The 19,899-nt window shown below is 59.9% G+C and overlaps 1 protein-coding gene across 3 annotated transcripts in view; it reads right to left on the bottom strand.

Annotated features, from left to right (window-relative positions):
- GATAD2A (GATA zinc finger domain containing 2A) overlaps positions 1–19,899 on the bottom strand; it is a 52,055-nt gene that overhangs the window by 25,326 nt on the left and 6,830 nt on the right. Inside the window, exon 1 of one of the 3 annotated variants that reach the window (XM_054175102.1) lies at positions 13,899–14,050. The exons of 1 other annotated variant lie outside the window; for it this stretch is intronic. The gene's annotated coding sequence lies outside the window, so the exon portion shown is untranslated. Of the gene's footprint in view, positions 1–13,898; positions 14,051–19,899 lie in introns of those variants that run through there. One more of the 3 variants, XM_054175104.1, reaches the window with a different exon arrangement.

The following is a 19,899-nucleotide window of genomic DNA, read 5'->3' as shown; positions in this document are numbered from 1 at the left end:
ATCCCAGTAGCTACTTCAGGGCCTTGCACAGGGCTATAAAAGCTAACAGATAGGGCAGCACTTCCAGGCTGCTGCTCACACATCTGGCCTGGAGATGAACAAACACTTCCCCATGGCTGGAGAGGAGGATGAGGACCACACACAGCACACACCCTGACCTGGGTGGTGACAAATGGGACAGCACAGCCTCTCTAATTGGCAGCTGTGACAAGCTGGGATGCTGCTGGGGCTGGGCAAGCAAAAATCATTTCAAAACAGGAATTCCTCTGCCTGCTCAGAGAACTGCTGAAGGGGGCTGGGAAAGGTCACAGTGGGAGGGTCACAGATTGCACTGGGTTGGAAGGGACCCTCAAAGGGCATCTTGTCCAACCTCCAACTACAGCAGGCTGCCCAGGGCCACAGCAAGGCTGATCTTGAATGCCTCCAGGGATGGAGCCTCCACCACATCCCTGGGCAACCTGTTTGTCCTTCAGGAGCAGCTCTGCAGGGGCTGTGGCCAAAGCTGGGAGCAAGGCACCCTTGTGCCCCAGCACAGGGGGGGGCAACCCTGTGTTCCACAGGAGGGTTTTCCCCTCCCAAAGGAGGGCCAAGGAATGACCTGGGCAGCACCCTCAGAGCTCAGTGGAGCTTGTTGCTCCCAACCTGCCCTGGAGGTGGGCAGCTGAAGGCAGCCAGTGGTGGTCCCGAGGCTCTGGGCAGCCTCTGTGTGCAGTGAACCTGTGCAGGAAGCACCTCCAGCACCCCCAGCAGGGGCCCGAAGCAGCCTGCACCTTGTGAGGACAGCAGGGGAGAAGGTTAACTGCTTCAGTGCCGTGGCACAGGGGCAGCTCTCCTGCTGACCCACATTCACTGCGTGGAAGTTTCCACTGCCACCCAACAGCTGCTGGTGAGGAGCTGCAGGGGAAGCAGCAGGCACCACCATCCCCAGCCTGCCCCAGCCTCCTCCTCCTGTCACAGCTTGTGCCACTGGGGCAAAAGAAGGTTAAGGTGCTGGAGGAAGTGTTGTGAAGGATGAATGCTGGCAGCAGCTGCTCAGGGAAGCTTGCTGGAGGGAGGCAGTCCCCCAGTGGGTGCTCAGGAGTGAACCTCTGCCCCAGCAGCAGCTCTGGGGTTTGGCAGCACAGCCACCAGGAGTCACAGAATGGGTTGGGAAAGCCCTTCCAGATCCTCCAGTCCTGCCACTCTCTGACTCTGCCAGGGCTGGGGCTGAGCCCTGGCCCTCAGCAGCACAGCTCTGGGGCTCTGAAACCCCTCCAGGGCTGGGGATTCAGCCTCCCCCCTGGGCAGCCTGCGAGAACCCTTCCAGTGAGGAAGTTTCTTCTCATGACCAACCTAAAGCTTTCTGCCCTGTTGGGAGGGTTGAGTGAACTGCTCAGCAGGCAATGAAAAGGAATCCATTTGAATTCCAGGGGCTACCTTCTGCCTCCTGTGTTCAGGCTTCAGCACCACAAGCATCTTTGAACACAGGAGTGAAGTCTCCCAGGGCTTCACTGCTCTAGGAGGAGAGCCCAGAGTGGCAAACCCGGGGGGTTTCAAGCCCCCAAATACCAACTGAAAGCATTCCTGTGTGCTCCAAACCCACCAGTCCCTCCCTGCACACAGGACCATGGAGCTGTTCAGGTTGGAAAAGACCTCTGAGATCATGCAGGCCAACAGCTCAGGGCAGGACAGAAGTGTCCAGGGCAGGTTTCTCAGCCGTGGGAGCAACCACCCTGGGGTGGGAAGCCCTTCCCTGCCTCCTCACCCACGGGCCTGGCACACCTGGGGATTTCTCCCAGCACCCAAATGCTGCCTTTGAACTCCTGCCAGCTCAAAGGCTCAGGTGGAAGCTCCTAAGCCCCTGCATCCCCATCCTTCAGCTTCAGCCTCCCCCCAGCGAGATGCCACCTCCCAGGAAGGCCAAAAGCTCCTTTCAGCTGCTCATTAATGCCCTTTATTGTCCACAAGTCAGATTGCAAATCAAACCTGTTACAAATTAAGAGTCTCTCCCCTCCTCACTCCTGAATTCCAGGGGGAAAACAACAGAGGACTCCCTGGCCAGCCTCCATCCCAGGCCACCCACAGCCCCCCGGGGCGGCCGGCAGGGACCGAGCAGAGGGATCCCAGCCCGCGCCAGCCGGCGACGGCAGCGCCACAGCGGCAGGGGGGGAGGACAAACCGCTCCAGTGGCACCAGCTGCTCTGCCACCACGTCACCCTGCTGGCCCTGCTGGCCCTGCTCAGCCCTGCTGGCCCTGCTGAGCCCTGCTCACCCTGCTGGCCCTGCTCAGGAGAAGGCTTCGCTGCCCGGCGCCCGCTCCCCCTGCAGAGCCAGGGGGTGCCCAGGGCTGGCACACCGCAGGGAGCAGCTCCAAGGAGAGACCTTCCCTCTGCTTCTGTGCTGCCTGCACCTCCCTGCAGAGCTGGGGGCAGTTCAGCAGCCACAGAATGGTCTGGGTTGGAAGGGACCTCTGGAGATCACCCAGTCCAACCCCCCCTGCCAGAGCAGCATCACCCAGGGCAGGTCAGAGGAGCACAGCCAGGGGGGGTTGGAAGCTCTGCACAGCCTCTCTGGGCAGCCTGCTGCAGGCCTCCAGCAGCCTCACACCAAAGCAGCTTCTCCTCAGGTTGAGGTGGAGCCTCCTGTGTGCCAGCCTGCTCCTGCTGCTCCTCACTCCTGGGGCAGCACTCTGGAACGCTGCATCTGGGCCTGGCCTTCCTCTGCCTCACCACCACCTGCTGCAGGGAGGCTTTGCTGTGCTCTGCTTGGGCTCACCACATGCCACTGGCCTCAGCTGGGCACCTGGCATCCACTGAAACCCAGCAGCTTGAGGCCTCCTCAATCATTTACAATCACTGTGGTTAGAAAGACCTCCAAGATCCCTGAACAGGCTGCCCAGGGAGGCTGGGGCTGCTCCCTCCCCAGGGGTGCTGAAGGCCAGGCTGGATGAGGCCATGAGCAGCCTGGGGCTGGTGGGAGGTGTCCCTGCCCAGGGCAGGGGGCTGCAGCTGGATGATCTTGAAGGTCCCTTCCAGCCCAATCCATTCTGTGATTCCATGAACCAAGTCCAACCACCAACCCAGCACCACCAGGGCCACTAAGCCACGTCCCAGAGTGACTTCTCTCCACCTGGCTTGCAGCATCAGCTCCTGAAGACACAGCAGCAACCTTTCTCTTTCTAACCTTTTGGGTTTGGCTGTTCTGGGGCAGCTCTAGATCCCACCCTCCCCTAAGGACACCTCCTTAAGCTCAGCAGGAGTGTGCTGGAACCCACCAGCTCCTAGTTTCGTGGCAGCCATTGGAAGTCTTCCCCAGCTCTATCATTTCCAAAGCTAACCCGGGGGGGTGGGGGTGGAGGATGCCACCTCTCAGGGAGCCAAAGAAGGCAATGCCATGGCAGGCTGGCAGGGGCCCAGCAGCCACACCTATTGACAGGGGAAGCCAAGCACAGCCACCATCATTCATTAATTCAGAAGCCTCAGCACACAGAACTTGCTCTGGATGCAGAGGAGCATCCCCCAGCAGAGATCAAAGCAGGCCTGAGCAGCACAGCCACCTCCACAGCTCCACACAGCACTGCCCAGCCTGTGGGGCTGAGCCTCGGCCTCTGCTGCAGCTGGCAGGGAGAAGGAGCCCAGAGCTGACTGCTGTCACCAGGGGCTCAGCCTGCAGCAAGCCTGAGCACTGCCAACAAACCTCAGCCACTGAGTGCTCTGGGTTGGAAGGAACCTGGAAGATCACCTAGCTCCAAGCCTCCTGCCATGGGCAGGGGCAGCTCCCACTAGGAAGCCCCTTCCCCAAGGAGCCCCTTGAGCCAGGAGCAGCAAAGTGGAGAGGAGCAAGGCCTCAGTTCTCTGTGTGGACACCAAACTGGCACCAAAGCAGGAGGGGATTCTGGGTGGGAAGCAACCAGAGGTGTCCCAACCACACCAAAAGCACTTGGCAAAGGTGATCTTATCAGCTCTGTGGAGCTCAATGCCCCCAGGGATCAACAGCAATATTGAAATGAGCCTCACTGAGTGACTTCCAGAGCCTTCATCATCACCATCACCATTCTCTGGCAGCTCAGAACTCAGTGACCCAGCAGCTCTTAGCTGGCAGGAGTCACCTGCTCCTGCTCCCCAAGCCACTGCTGTCACTGCCAGGTCCTGGCTGCTGCTGGTTTCAAAGCTGGTGCCACAGAAGGGGTTGGCACATCCCCCTCTGGAGAGCCCAGCTGAAGGGAGGGCAACAAGCAGGGGACTCTTCAGAACCTTCTGCAGGAAGAGATGAAATCAAGGCTGCAGGGAACAAGCCTGAGGTGTGCTCAGAGCCCAGCTTCCTGCAGTGCACACCAGGGTCTGCTCACAACCACAAAGCCTCTGACAGTTACTTCAAGAGGTCATGCAAAAAGTTCACCTCCTTCAGAAGGTGAAGAGCTGTGGAGCTCTTCCCACCACCTAACTCCCAGGTCCCACACACCAGACCCCCAGCACTACACTTCCCACCTCACACTGAGTCCCAGAATCATTTTGGGTGGAAAAGGTCTTCCAGCTCCTCCAGCCCAACCATTCTCTGACTCTGCCAAGGCTGGGGCTGAGCCCTGGCCCTCAGCACCACAGCTCTGGGGCTCTGAAGCCCCTCTAGGGCTGGGGATTCAGCCACCCCCCTGGGCAGCCTGGGCCAGGCTGTGAGAACCCTTCCAGCGAGGAAGTTTCTTCTCAAGTCCAACCTAAACCTCCCCTGGGGCAGCCTGAGGCCATTTCCTCTCTATGGCTTCTTCCTGGGGAGAGGAGACCAAACCCCCCCTGGCTCCAGCCTCCTTGCAGGGAATTACAGAGAGCCAGGGCAGCTCTGGGCTCCCCAGGCCCAGGGGGACAGGGGAGAGAGGCCAGGGCAGGCTCCAAAGCTGCTGAGGGGCCTGGAGCAGCTCTGTGAGGAGCAGCTGAGAGCCCTGGGGCTGAGAGCTTGAGAAGGCTGAGACAGGACCTGATCAATGCCCAGCAAGAGCTGCAGGAGCTGTGGGGGGCAAGGGGATGGCACCAGAGCCCTCAGCAGCCCCCAGAGCAGGACACCACTGATGCCATTTCCCTCTGCACACCAAGCCCCAGCAAAGGGGCAGTTTGTGCTGGCTGTGGGTCTCAGTGGGTGGCTCAGCATGCCTGGGGGCACACACACATGGCCACAGCCCCTAATTCTGCTGGAGCCAGGATTTGCCCAGATCCTATTAAAGCTGAATGCCTGCACTTTACTTCCTCTAATTCTTGCAAGCATTCCCAAGCTCGTGATCACGCAGGGGGGGGTTCAGAATCCAGCAGGCTGGGCACAGCCACCAGGGCAAGGGAGCTGCTCCTGCTTCCAGCAGCAGGGAACCCAACAATTCCACTTTGTGACTGATTTTTGCTGCCTGGAAAGGCTTCAGGATTTGCAGCATTAAGCCAAGCAAAGAGACAAACCACTGCTGGACACCTCCAGGGAGGCCTCATCCAGCCTGGCCTTGAACAACTCCAGGGGGGCACAACTCAGCCTCCCTGGGCAACCTGCTCCAGTGCCTCCCCACCCTCACTGCAAGGCATTTCCTCCTCACCTCCTGTCTCAGCCTGGGTCCAGCTTTTTGGTTTAGTTCCAGCTGTGCTCACCCAGGATGCAGCCCAAGTCAGAAGGGGATGCATCAGACAGCAAGAGCAGAAGATGTGAAGAGCTCACACTGATCCCTTTCAGGCTGCAGCAGAGCTCACCACAGGGCACTGCAAATGAGCAGGGAAACTGCATTCAAGGTCTTAGTCACCCCCTAACTGCTGGAGGAACTGGAGACCAACTCTTCTTCCAAGCATGGCAGCAGCAAAGCTTCCACTGAGAGCCAGAGCAGCTGCAGAAACCAAAGCTGCCCTCAGACAAGTGGTAGCCAAACTGCCTCACCTGGAGAGTCAGCCCCACAGCCAGCCAGGGAAACAGCAAAGTATCATTTGTGGAGCTCTGGGGAGAGAAAAAGCAGAGGAAGGAGGGAGGGGAGAGGGAAGGAGAGGAAACAAAGCAGCAGGAGAATGAAGAGAGGCTGCAATGCTCACCTCAGTGACAAGAGAAGGTCAGATGAAGGCTTTGGTAGGAATACAAACAGAGGAGGCTGAGACAAACTCAGGGATGTGGATGGGGAATTGCTCTCTGGTACCTAAGGAGCCTTGAGGTCCTGCAGCACTTTAAGCCTCCACTTCCATGACTCAGTTCAAGGCCCTGCTCAAAACAAGCCACAGGAGGCATCCAAAGGGGAAGGGACCCTCAGGACAGGTCTGGACCAGCAGAGCAGCTGATTCATGCCCAAAGCAGAAGGTGGAGGGAGGACCCAAATGGTCTGATGGGTGTCCAAGGGCTGTCCAGGAGAAGCAGCAACTGAGCCTTCACCAGAAGAAAAGCCAGAAGCAAGAGGCCCCACCAGGGGCTTCTGAACACCTGGGCACAAGGGGCACAGACCCAACCCTGCCTCTGCAGGGGCCCACCACTGCCAAGGGATCTGCAGAGAAGAGCTGCCCAGAGCTCAAACTCTCCTGGCTTGTGAGGATCAAAGACAGCAAGTCCTGAACTGTGAGCACAGGAGCTGGAGTGAGGCCTCAGCTTCCCCTGGGGCAGGGGGCTGCCAGCTCCCCACCTTCACACCACTGCCACTCCCTCACCCCAAGCCTGGCCCCCAGTGCCTGGCACTGGCTGTCCAGCTCTCCTCTGCCAGACTTGCCAGCTGTTTGCACTTCCCAACACAACACAGAGCCACTGCAGACCCAAGGTGAGCCTGCTGCCTCCTCTGGCCCTCTCTTCCCATCTGGCCTCCTCCCAGGAGCTGCCACTCAGAAAAGGGGATGACAAGGAATTAAATCATTGCAGAGACAAAAGCTAAAGGCAGACAAAGATGGAAATGAAAGGAATTGCTGGGACAAGCTGCATTTGGGATGCTTCCTTTGCAACACCTCCCTGGAGCTGTTCAGGGCCAGGCTGGATGAGGCCCTGAGCAGCCTGGGCTGCTGGGAGGTGGCAGGGGGCTGGAGCTGGCTGAGCTTGCAGCTCCCTCCCAAGCCAGCCCATTCCATAGCTCTGTGCACACAGCTCACAGCCATGGGGCAGCCAAGGCATGGAGAGCCTGAAGTGATTGCCTCCAGGATGGAACTTCTCCTCCAGAGAGGACAGGGGAGCAGAGGGGAGGGTGGCAAGAAGCCACCACAGCAAGCAGCAGGTGCTGAGCAGTTCCATTTCCAAGGGGGACAGAGAGGGGCACTGCCCATGCCCCCCTCTGAGATCCAGCAGCTCCTGACCAGCCCCATCCTGTGCCCACACTGCAAGCTGGAGCTGTCAAAGCCTCCTGAGAGCAAAGCCAAGGGGGAGGGGAAGGGCTGCCCCAGCTTCACCTAGTGAAGGCTCTCCATGGCCTGCCAGTGCCACTCAAACATTTTCTTCCTTCACACAGTCAAAAGTGGGAAGAACTTTCTTGCTGCCCCTTGATTCCATCCACCCAGCCCACATGGCCCCACCAGAGGCTGGCTTCCCCTTCCCAACAGCCTCTGCCCTGCACAGGAGGCAGCTGTGCCCAGCAGGTGAGAGCCACACAGGAGAGGAGCAGAGAGGGCAGCAGGCTGCAGGGCCAGGAGCTCTGCAGTGAAGAGGCAGGAGAGCTGTGCAGGACAAGCCCTCCCTGCCCCGTGGCAGCCACATCTCCTGAGGTGATGGAGAGCAGGTCACAGGGACACAGAGGGAAATGCTGCTGGGTAAACAGCAGCTGTGTGCTGCTGCCCCACTGCAGGGCCTCGGGGCCTGACACAGCAAGAAGTCAAACACCAGGAGCACAGCCAAGGGCACCGAGAGGCAGGGATGGGGGTAGGGGGCAAGGGGGGAGGAAGAGGAGGAGTGCTGAGCACCAGAGGAAACTGCATTCATAAACCTTAACCTTTGCTCTGTCCCTCCCTTGCCTGGGGCAGTTCCCTCCTTTCCCCCACCTGAAAACGGAGAGGGTGCAGCTGACAAGGAGGGTCCTGGGGGGCAGGGAGGGGGAGTGGAGCTGAGCAGGCAGAGCAGGTCAGAGAAGTGAACCACCCCAGAGGGTGCACAAGGAATAAAGCAGGAACCCCTAATGGAGGGTCAGCACAGAATGGGTTGGGGTGGAAGGGACCTCAGAGACCCCCCAGCTCCAGCCCCCTGCCATGGGCAGGGACCCCTCCCCCAGCCCAGGCTGCTCAGGGCTTCATCCAGCCTGGCCCTGAACACCCCCAGGCAGGGGACAGCCACAGCCTCCCTGGGCAGCCTGTGCCAGAGCCTCCCCAGCCTCACTGGAAAGAATTCCTCAATCTCCCCTCTCTCCCAGCTCAAAGCCCTTGTCCCTCACCCTGGCACCCCCAGCCCTTGTCCCAAGTCCCTCCCCAGCTCCTCTGGAGCCCTTCAGGCACTGGAAGGCTGCTCTGAGGTCTCCCTGGAGCCTTCTCTTCTCCAGGCTGAACAGCCCCAGCTCTCCCAGCCTGGCCCCACAGGGGAGGCTCTCAGCCCTCTGAGCATCTTTGTGGCCTCCTCTGGATCCACTCCAACAGTTCCATGCCCTGGTGCCCCCAGCACAAGAAGTGGACACAGGCTCCAGGTGGGATCTCACCGGAGCTGAGCAGAGGGACAGAATCCCCTCCCTCACCTTGCTGCTCTCTGCTTTTGCTGCAGCCCAGGGCAGGGCTGGACACCCAACAGATGTCCAGGTGCCCAGGTGAAGGGATGCCATGGGGATGCAGAGCCAAGAGGAAGGGGAAAGGAAGGCCAGGAAAGGCTAACAAAGGATCCCCAGCCAAGGCTTTGCACCAATCCATCCCAGCCTGGGTGCACAAATGAGCAGAGTGCCCACAGAGAAAGTGCCAACCTCCAGCTCCTCAGCTTTAAGGGCACAGACCACAACCAAGCAGCAGAGGGGAGGCAGGGCCAGCCTGGGGGAACCATCCAGGCCACAGCACCCTGGGGGAACCATCCAGGCCACAGCACCCTGCAAGCCCCAGGAGAAGGCTGCCCTGGAGTCACCCAGGCCACCAGTGGCACATCCTTCCCTTGGCAGTTACTGTGTCTAATGCCAGGAGGAGAGGGCTGAGTGCTCACAAACCACTTTTCCTCCCCCTCCCCCTCTCCCCTTGCCCTCCCCCTCTCCCCTTGCCCTCCCCTCTCACAATCAATAAGCTATGCCAACGACATTGCACTTCCCAGGGTGGGCCACAGAGCATGTGCTGAGCTCCCTCCAGCACCACAGCTCCACACACAGAAGCAAACCTTGCTTGCTTCCCCAGGCCTAGAAACATCCTCCAGACCTGAGCTGCCACAGCTCCAGGAACATTTGGAGTGAGAATAAAGACAAATAAAGGACCACAACAGCCAGCAGGGAGAGGGCTGCAGGCCTGGGATGGGGGGTGGTGAGGAAAGGACTGGAAGCCAGAAGTGCCTGCAAGGGGGCTGTGAGGTTGGGTTCCTTGGAGGGGATGGAGGAAACCTCCTTTTAAAGTCAGTTTTTCCCTTAGTTTGGTGGTGAGAGCTCAGCAAAGGCATTCCCATGGCACTGCAGAGTGGCTGGGGGTGGAAAGGACCTCTGGGGATCACCCAGCCCAAGCCCCTGCTGCAGCAGGGCTCCCACAGCAGCTTGCCCAGGGGCACAGTGCCCAGGGGGGGTTGGGAGCTCTGCACACCAGGAGACTCCACAGCCTCTCTGGGCAGCCTGCCCCAGGCCTCCAGCAGCCTCACACCAAAGGAGTTTCTCTTCCTGTCCAGATGGAACCTGGGTGCCAGTCTGTGCCCCCTGCTCTGTCCCTGGGCACCACTGATCAAGCCCAGCCCCAGGCTCCTGCCCCCTACCCTTCAGCTCTTGCTGAGCACTGATCAGGTCACCTCTCAGCCTTCTCTTCTCCAGGCTCAGCAGCCCCAGGGCTCTCAGCCTTGGCTCACAGCAGAGAGCTTCCAGTCCCTTCATCATCCTCACAGCCTCCTCTCTCCAGCAGCTCCCTGTCTCCCTTCAGTTGGATTCTAACCCAAGAGGGGAAGGCACAGCCTGGGTGTCTGCCTTCCAGCGTGGTGGGCAGGCCCTAACTGAGCAGCACCCAGAGCAGGACCAAAAGCTCTGCATGTCTCACACCTCAGCACAGCACTGAGAAGCCAAAGCATCCAAGCCTGGGCAGAGCTCACAGTTCCCACCTGCACCAAGCCCTCCCCCCAGGTTCTGCTGCCCACAGGGCTGACTTTCAGATGTGCAAGTGCACAGAGGAGCTCCTATCACTGAGGAGCATCTAGAGATGGCATCTAGAGGCCTGTGGTTCCCAACATCCCAAATGTAGTCAGCACAACAGCATTTGCCACTCAGGCATCAGACAGAGGCTGCCTGCTCCATCCAAGCAGGGAACCTGAGCTGGGCTGACCACTGCAGGCCCCTCCAGCTCCATCCTTCCCAACCCCTTGGGCAGAGAGGAGGCAATGAGCTGAAACTGCACCAGGGGAGGTTTAGGTTGGCTTCAGGAACAGTTTCTTTGCTGGGAGGGGGATTGGCACAGGCTGCCCAGGGAGGTGGTAGAGTCCCCATCCCTGGGGGTGTTCAAGAAATGTGTGGCCATGGCACCTGGGCACTTGGTTTAGTGGCCATGGTGGTGCTAGGCTGAAGGTTGGACTCAGTGACCTTAAAGGTCTCTTCCAACCCAAACAGTTCTGTGATGCTATGACTCTGGGTTGGTTGGTGCCTGGCCAGGGACTCCACACCATGGACACCACTTCAAGAGGCACCACTGGAAGCCTAAGATCTCAAATGTGGCATCATCCTTTCTGGCCTGATGCCAGAAGTCCTTCTTCCAGCACTACCCAAAAGCCACCAGAAGCTGCCTGCCTTTATCCCAAGCATCCTTCCTTCTCCTTCCCCCCCTCCAGTGGGAGTGATTCAGGAATGCCTCTAGCCCACAGGGATGGGTAGGGCTCATGAAGAGCACACCCAGAAGAGAAGTGTAAGACCATAAAAGAGTAAGCCCAGAGTCCCTTCCACCACTACAGTTCCTTTGACAGCAAAAGGCTAAGTCCAGTCCAAACCTGAGGCTGTGCAGAGAGGACCTAAAAGGGGCCAAACACTGGGCCTGCTGCCTGTGTGCTGCCAAAAAGCGACCCCAGAGCCTCCCCTCACCTGCCATAGGCTCACACGATGCACCAGTGCTGCCTGCACTGGAACCAGTGACTGGATCCAGCTCCAGGTGTGACTCCCAGCCTGTAATTACCCCCAGAAGTCGTAAGGCAGCTCCAGGAGGCTCCAGCATTAGCTCCCTGCCAGTGCATCATCTGCCAGCAGCGTTGCATCATCACCCCCTGATGTCACCTCATGACTATGGAACGCTCTCAGGATGGCATTAGCTACTCCTCTGCTCTTCCACCTCTGGGCTCCATCCATCCTGCTCCATGGCTGGATGCAGGGTGAGCAGAGGTACAACTCAGCCTCTTCCAGCAAGACTCACCAGGCTGGTCTGGATCTCCAGCACTGAACTTGGTCCTTCTCACACTCAAAGTCCAACCAGAGCCTAACAACTGCTGAGAAAGCCGGGGAGGGAGTCTTGACAAGGGCTGGGAGTGCCAGGATGAGAGGGAATGGATTGAAGCCTGAGGAAAGGAAATTGAGACTGGAGATGAGGAAGAAATTCTGTGCAGTGAGGGTGGGGAGAGCCAGGCACAGGCTGCCCAGGGAGGCTGTGGCTGCCTCCTGCCTGGGGGTGTTCAAGGCCAGGCTGGATGAGGCCCTGAGCAGCTTGGGCTGCTGGAGGGGCAGGGGGCTGGCACTGGGTGATCTCTAGGGTCCCTTCCAAGCCAACCCCTGCTGGGAATCTGTGAACCTTTGCTTTTCCCAAAGAGAAGTCAGAAGAGCATCAGGCTGCTGCTCCCCCACAAAGGGTCACATGCTGAGCTGTGCTTCCCCCCTGACAGCCAAAGGGAGGAAAGGAGCCCAGAGTGCACAGTTCCCAGCCCCCAGAGCAGCAGTTTGTGATCCTCTCTGAGATACTCAACCACAGAGCCTCACTGCCTCCAGGACATCACCCTCCTGGCTTTGTCCAGAGCCTGACAATCCAGACACACCAAAGCTTATGCCAGAGGGGCAAGCACTGGAGCATGATCTCCAGGAACACAGCACTCGCTGCCTGTGACACTCTCAGATGGCTGCCAGGTCCCCACCAGCAGCCAGCTCTACCCTCTACATGCAGCATGGTCCCCCCCTTATAGCACTCAGGGGGCTAGGAGCCTCCCATGGAGGAGGGATTCAGTGCAGCATCACTGCCCCAACCCAGTGGGCCCTGTCCCAAGACACTGTGGGACCAACCTGGTGGTCACCAGCTCCGGCTCTGCAGAGCAGCACAGCTGCCAGGAGGCCACCACAGAGCCCAGAGGCACCAAGAGCTCTCCACGTGCTGCACAGCCCTTCCCTTCTTACTCTTTTCTGCCTCCCCCTGCCTCGGGTCCTCCATCACCTAACAGCACCTCTCCCACAGCCCTGCTTCTTCCTGGCCAGGGCTCCTTCTGCTCCCGAGCCTGGCCAGGGGGTTGTCTGGAAGCAAGCAGGGCTCTGCTCTCCTCTCCAGCTGCTGCTGGGCAGCTCCCTGCCTGCTGGCAGGGCTGGGATTCCCAAAGGCCCCTCTCGGTTCACTTCCTGTGTGACTGCCTCCAGAAGCAGCTCTGCCACCTCAGCTCCCAGCCGCAGCCGGGCAAGGAGCAGAGGACCCTGAACCTCCAGCACCTGCAAAAGAAGCTGGGAAAGAGCAGGATTTGGGCCATGCCTGCCGTGGAGTGTGGCAGCGCTGTGTGCCGGCTGCCAGCCGCCGTCCTGGGGACGGGGCTTGGCTGCATGAAGTACAGCAAGAGGAGGGCTGGGGGGGCAGAAAGGGCCAAGTGAAAGTAAAACCTCCGGGTAAACACGAAATAAAGGCAGGGCGAGCAGATGCTCTGCAGAGGGAAGTGTGCCCAGAGCCAGGAGCCAGGCAGTCGCCAGTCACCGGGCCCCGGCTCCTCCACCAATCCAGCAGCAGTTCCCGGATACCGGGCGCACGATGCGTGCCTGGGCAGCGCCGGGGACTATCGCGACCGGGGGCCAAATCCTGCCCGGTTCCTCTGGCGGGGACGTGCAGGAGCGGAGCGGGCCGGGGCGGGTCACCCGGCGAGCCCCGGGCCGATAACCCCGTTACCGACACGGCACCGGGGGCCGCAGCCCGGTGCACCTTGAGCCGCGGGAAGGGCGGGCGGGGACTCTTATTGTGACACCGGCCGCAGGCTGGCCGCCAGCCGGGCCAGTGCCACGGCGGGGGCTAGCCGGGGCGGGGGCTACCCGGGGCGGCCGCTCATCCCCCAACGCGGCCCCCGCGGGGCCGGTCCCGCCGCCTCGGTGCCAGCCGGGCGTGGGGGGCAGCGACAGCCCGGGCAAGGAGGGGGTGCTCCCAAGCTCCGCGCCCTCGCCAGGAGCCGGCCCGGAGGAGGAGGAGGAGGAAGAGGAAGCAGCACGGCGGAAAGCCCGCAACAACTTTCCGAAACAAACGCCTCAGAGGCTGCCGAACAAAAGCCGGTGGCGAGCCGGGAAGCTCGGCCCCGGGCTCGGGAGAAGCGCCGCGCCGCCAAACTTTTGGCTTTACCGTCGGGGATGCACGTTAAGAGCCCCGCTTCCCCCCGCCCCCCCCCCCCCCTCCGCCGGCCACGGGCACCGACTCCTTCCCGAGCAGGCATTAACCCCTCGGTCCGCCCGCCGCCGGCGAGCTGGACTTTGCACTTGTCCCGGAGCAGGCGAGGGCTGCCCCGCTGTGCCCGCAGGACCGAGCTCTCCCAGGACTGCCCCGGGAGCTCGCCCGCATCCCCCGGCCGCTGCCTGGCACAAATAACTCAGCCGCCGCCTCTCCCTCCCCAAGACAATAAACCCAACGAGAACTTTTAATCTAGGAACTCACACGCCGCGGCAGCTCCCGGCCGGTCCCCGCGCATCTGGCTGCTCCCGGTGCCGCTTTCCCGGTCGCCGGTTGGTTTCTCCCCGCTCCTCGCCGCCCCCTTTTCCGCGCCGCCAAGGGATCCCCCAGCTAATCCTCCCGGCCGTGGCTCCCCTTGCCAAATAATGCGCTTCTCACACATGGAGTCTCGGCGTCACTCGGCGGAGCATGCGCACGGCGGGGCCCGAGCCACGGGGCGGCCGGTCCTGCGCAGCGGCGGGGCCGCGGCCGGCGGCAGGAGCGCAGGGGGAGCAGCGGCTGCCGGCGGCGGCCGCACCGCAGCGCGCAGGGACCCGGAGCCGCTTCCGGGCAATGGTGGAGCAGGTTTGTGACCCGGGGCACCATTGGCCGGAGGGGGTCGCGGCACGATGTCAGGCGGGCGGGGATTGGCTGAGCCGCGGGCGGGGGGCGCCCCGGCGGGGGCCGCGGGTCCTGCAGCGAAGCTCCGGGGCCACGTGGAGCGGCGGCGGCGGCGGCGGTAGGAGCGGCCCCGCCGCGGCCTCCGTGCCCCGGGCCGGGCGGGCATTGTTCTCGGAGCGGGCGGAGGGGAGCTGCCGGAGGAGCGACGGGGCCGGGCCGGCGGCGGGACCTTCCGCTGACACGGATTGTTCTAGGGACCCCTGCATCGTTTTCCTTCCTGAGCGTCTGCAGGCGCTGATGAAGGCAAACGGATAGCAGCGGGCTGCTGCCGGGCTCCGCCGCTCCCGGCTGCAGAAAGATACCGGGCAAAGAGCAGCACGGAGCCAGCCCGGGGCAGATGGCGTATTCCGGGCAGAGAGACCGAGACTCGGAGACCCGGCTGCCGATCGCGGGTGGTGGGCGGCGGGCGGCGAAACACAGGCTCGGCTGGACTCTGGAATCGCTCCTGCAGACGGTAAAGTCTGAGCGAGACCATCTGAGCTCCACAGGCTCAGGAGAGAGATGCTCTGAGCAGCCCAAACTTACACACAGCTAATTCCTCACAGCCCAGAGGCTCAGCTCGTACTAGTGACAGCTCCCAGTGGGGCAGGGGGCAGAAAACAGCCTGAAAATGCCCTAAAATGCTCAGAAATCCAACTCTCGGCCGAAATAGATCAGGGAACCGTGAGGCTAGAAACCGAACCGTCCATCTACAGTCAGTCAAGAGTGCACGGAGATCCTCCCGCAGACCCAAAGCATCAAATAAGCAAAGGCTTCAGAGTGGGCTGTGCCTGGTGACCAGCGACTGCTTCCCCCCCAGCCCCCCTCTTTTAATAAAGATTGGCTCCTTTTGGGGGGCAAAGTTCCCATTTGAGCAACGAGCTGCTGCTGGGGGATGGTTTGGGTGGAGCATCAATGATTCAGTCACCGGGAAGGTGCATCCCTGTTGTGATTGCTGCACAGAGACAGGAGCTGAGGTGGTTTCGGTGGCAATAGTGTGGCACCTTGGTGGCTCCATCAGGACCACGGGCTTGGTATTCCTAGAAGCACAAAGGGAGCCTGAGGGAACCTGCTCACAACATCCTCCTGGGAACTGCTGAAGTGAAGCTACTCCTGTGCTGCTGCTGTGAAACCCCAGCAAATCAGAGCACAACTTCACTCATCTACCTGGGTCTGCCAAATTCTGAAGGAGCTGGGGCTTGGGGAAGAATGCTGGAGGTGGTGCTCATCCTGTCTTCAGACACAAGGGAAGCTGACACTGCTCAGGGCCAAGCAAGGCCAAGAGACCAGGAAGAGTCGCTGGTAAATGGTATTTCAGTCCTGTTTGGATCTAGAAACATCTCTGCCAGGTGGAGAGGGCTTGCCAGGAGGAAAGGATTGCTGCACCATGGTCTCCTCTCCTACTTAGAACAGCACCAAACAATCTCCACAGCCAGCTGCCAGTGCACCTTTCATCTGACTAGTCCCCTTTCTGGGACTCTGCACCTCCTAACTACCTGCTCAGGTGCTGGGCATCACCAGCGTGAATCTGGGCATCACCAGAGTGAATCTGGGCATCACCAGAGTGACTCTGGGCATCACCAGAGTGAATCTGGGCATCACCAGAGTGACTCTGGGCATCACCAGAGTGACTCTGGGCATCACCAGCGTGAATCTGGGCATCACCAGCGTGAATCTGGGCATCACCAGCGTGAATCTGGGCATCACCAGCGTGAATCTGAGCATCACCAGTGTGACTCTGGGCATCACCAGCGTGAATCTGGGCATCACCAGAGTGAATCTGGGCATCACCAGAGTGACTCTGGGCATCACCAGAGTGAATCTGGGCATCACCAGAGTGACTCTGGGCATCACCAGAGTGACTCTGGGCATCACCAGCGTGAATCTGGGCATCACCAGCGTGAATCTGAGCATCACCAGTGTGACTCTGGGCATCACCAGCGTGAATCTGGGCATCACCAGAGTGAATCTGGGCATCACCACAGTGAATCTGAGCATCACCAGCGTGAATCTGGGCATCACCAGCGTGAATCTGGGCATCACCAGAGTGAATCCCCATCGCTGGAGGTGTTTCAGAAGAACACCCAGCAACAGAACAAGAGGAAATGGCCTCAAGCTGCACCAGGGGGAGTTTAGGTTGGACATGACAAAAAACTGGTTGAATCCCCATCCCTTGAGGGGCTTAAAAGCCCCAGAGCCATGGTGCTGAGGGCCATGGTTTAACCCCAGCCTTGGCAGAGCTAGAGAATGGTTGGAGTGGAGGATCTGAAAGGGCTTTCCCAACCAAAGCAATCCTGTATTACACCTTGATTAAAAGAGACAATGTTCCATCATTAACATGATTGGATTTTAATCTCAATTAAAAGCTACACTCAATTGAAACCCAGTAGTTTCCAAGCAGAGAGGCCAAGCAGCCACACTTCTGCCAGGCCCTCCCTGGCCAGGCAGCAGCCAGTGCCCAGGGCAGCAGCACCAGCAGGCTGCTACCTCACTGCTCACTGGGGCCCCGATGAAAGCCTCCCCGTGGGCAGAAGGGAGCAGGAAAGCTGGCGTTCAGCTGGCTGCCTCCACCGGGGCTGGCACAGCCTGGGGTGTGTCACCAAGGTGACAGTGCTCAGAGCAGGCCAGCAGCTGTGCTCTGCTGCTGACGCTCCCAGCTCAGCGCCTGGCTGGCTCCCCGGGGAAGCTGTCCCCAGCAGCTGTCCCAGCTGGGCTGGTGGCACACAGCCCCGAGCTCCTCTTGTTTGTGTCAGCCCTTTCCATCTTGATAGAGGTGAACCACAAAGATCCAACCAGCCAGTGGCCTTCAGTACCCATCTGGGCTTGACTGCCCCTTGGGGACAGGACACGAGCTCAGCAAACTGCAGGAACTCTGATGCCCAAACTGCTGTCCCACAGCCTTGGCCCTGCTGCAGCCCCCCCAGCTCCTCACAGCAACAGCTCTCTGCTGGAGGCACAAAGCCCAGCCCTGAAGTTGTTCTTCCTGAAGTGCTTCCCAGGTGCATCCCAGACGTGAAGCCCACAAAGAGCAGCAAGCACCTCAGCCCTCCTGGATCCAGCTGGATGAGGCCTGGAGCAGCCTGGGCTGGTGGAGGGGTCCCTGGCCATGGCAGGGGCTTGGAACTGGCTGAGCTTCAAGGTCCCTTCCAACCCAACCCATTCTGTGATATGTTGATACTCCACTACCTGCCCTCCTCATGAACACCCCACCCCACCCAGCCTGCAGCAGGAAGCTCAATTTTACTGCAGCCACAGCAGCATTTGGTGTTGAGAGAGAGGAAGAAAGGCCCAAAGAGTTCAGGCACAATCCCAGCTGCCCCTGAAGCAGGAATGAGAAACGTGCTTAAGCCTTTGCTCAGTGCTCACCAGAATGTAGGTCAAAGAAGAAGGAGGAAAGCTCAAGGCAGATCTGGGAGACTTGGTCATCTCCCTGCAGCCAGCAGCAGATGCAGGCTGCATGGGAACATGCTAATGTTGGCCAACCAAACAGGCCAGACGGGTTCTGAGGCAGATACAGGCTGCAGGGGAGGCAGCTCTGAGGTTGGTTTGATGGTCCAGAGGCCCAGGAGATCAGCAGCACAGGTATGTCTGCAAGCTGCATGGCACCAGCACCCTTATCTGTGCTGCTCACCTGACTGCCAGCCTGCAGGAGGGAGCTCAGGGCTGACTGTGCTGACCTGGAGGCTGACACAGGGACAAGCACACCAGCAAGCAAACCTCAGCACCTTGCCCAGCCTGGCTTTGGGGTTTCTCTGCTGGCTGGAGATCTGCCATGGCCTGACTGAATCATGGACTGAGAAGGGTTGGAAGGGACCTCTGGAGATCACCCAGTCCAACACCCCTGCTAAAGCAGGGCACCCACAGCAGCTTGCCCTGGATACTTGGGGGTCACGGTGGGATTCATGGAATCACAGAATGGGTTGGGTTGGAAGGGACCTCAAAGCTCATCCAGCTCCAGCCCCCTGCCATGGGCAGGGACACCTCCCACCAGCCCAGGCTGCTCAAGGCCTCATCCAGCCTGGCCTTGAACAGCTCCAGGCAGGGGACAGCCACAGCCTCCCTGGGCAGGGTCTCTCCACCCTCACTGTCAAGAATTTCTTCCCATCTCCAGTCTCAATCTGCCCTCCTCAAGCTTCAATCCATTCCCTCATCCCATCTGGATCTGCACCAGGATGCAAGAGGGAAAAGAGGCAAAATTCCACCATCTAAGCAGCGAGGGGAACGACCCTGAATGGAAGTGGAAATGAATCTTTCTGGAACTGAAGGAAAGGAAAGGCTCAGTTCTTGAGGCAAGGGGGAGAGCAGGGGATGCAAGCCAGGCCCTGCTTGGCCCGAGACGGTGCCTCCAGTGTGTCATTATCTGTGCCTAATTAGCCCTTTGATGGCTGGAAGTGGCTACATTGGGAGCTGTGCTCCAGTTTCAAGCAGTGCCTCATGGACTATCGATTTTGCTCGGCAGTGGGAGAGCACAAAGTTCACCCAGCCCTGCTGGTAGCCAGGGACCTGCCACAGAACATCTCACCCCGGTCCAGCACCAGTGCCTGCCTGGGCTCAGTTCATCCTGTGACCTGCAGCTTGGGACACAAAGTGTTCTGCTGGCAAGCAGTGAGTCAGAGCAGGGAGCCATTACTGGAGGGCCTGGCTGTAAACAAGCACCTCTGGCTTGTTTGCTGCTCATTGTCATGTGGCTCATCAGCACTTGACCCTGATTAAAAGAATTAACCAGTTGTAGAAAACTCCACAGAGTTCCAGTCCCTGGCTGCACACCCACAAAGAGCTCAGCTCCTGCTGGTTGGATCAACCATGGAATAGGCCCAAGAAGCTTTTTCATCTGGACCTGCCAGCCTGTGGCTCACTGTCACATCTGTGATACACCAAAAGGAATCCAGGAGCCCCCAGGAAGCAGAGGCACTCCAGGAGCCCCCAGGAAGCAGAGGCACTCCAGGAGCCCCCAGGAAGCAGAGGCACTCCAGGAGCCCCCAGGAAGCAGAGGCACTCCAGGAGCCCCCAGGAAGCAGAGGCACTCCAGGAGCCCCCAGGAAGCAGAGACACTCCAGGAGCCCCCAGGAAGCAGAGGCACTCCAGGAGCCCCCAGGAAGCAGAGGCACTCCAGGAGCCCCCAGGAAGCAGAGGCACTCCAGGAGCCCCCGGGAAGCAGAGGCACTCCAGAGCCCTGAGGAGCCTCCCTCCTTTCATCATTTTATGCACAAGAGAAATGTTGGTCCAAGAGTCTCCTCTCCTGCATGGAATCCTTCCCTACCCACCTGAGGGCTGCCTGGCAGCAGGGGGGACTCTGCCATCCCCTCTGAGTGCCATCAGGGCTGTGCCCCGTTGCAGCTGGGCACTCAGATGCCAATTTCCTCTCCTCTCTCCCCCACCCACTGCATTTCAGGTCCCTCACTGGTGAGCTCTTCACCTGCCCGAGCTGCAGGGCTGTGGTGCTGCTAGCCTGTGTGCTGCAGGGCACTGCTCAACACTTCCAGGTGTCTGTAACTGTTTGGGTTGCCTCCTGATTAAAAGAGAGTTAACTGCTAATTGGCATGGGGTGTCTGTGTCCATGTACTCT

This window comes from Dryobates pubescens, chromosome 31 (assembly GCF_014839835.1).
Source record: "Dryobates pubescens isolate bDryPub1 chromosome 31, bDryPub1.pri, whole genome shotgun sequence".
Taxonomy (NCBI): domain Eukaryota; kingdom Metazoa; phylum Chordata; class Aves; order Piciformes; family Picidae; genus Dryobates; species Dryobates pubescens.
The sequence above is the reverse complement of the archived record's forward strand: the minus strand, read 5'-3'. Positions and strand labels throughout refer to the sequence as shown.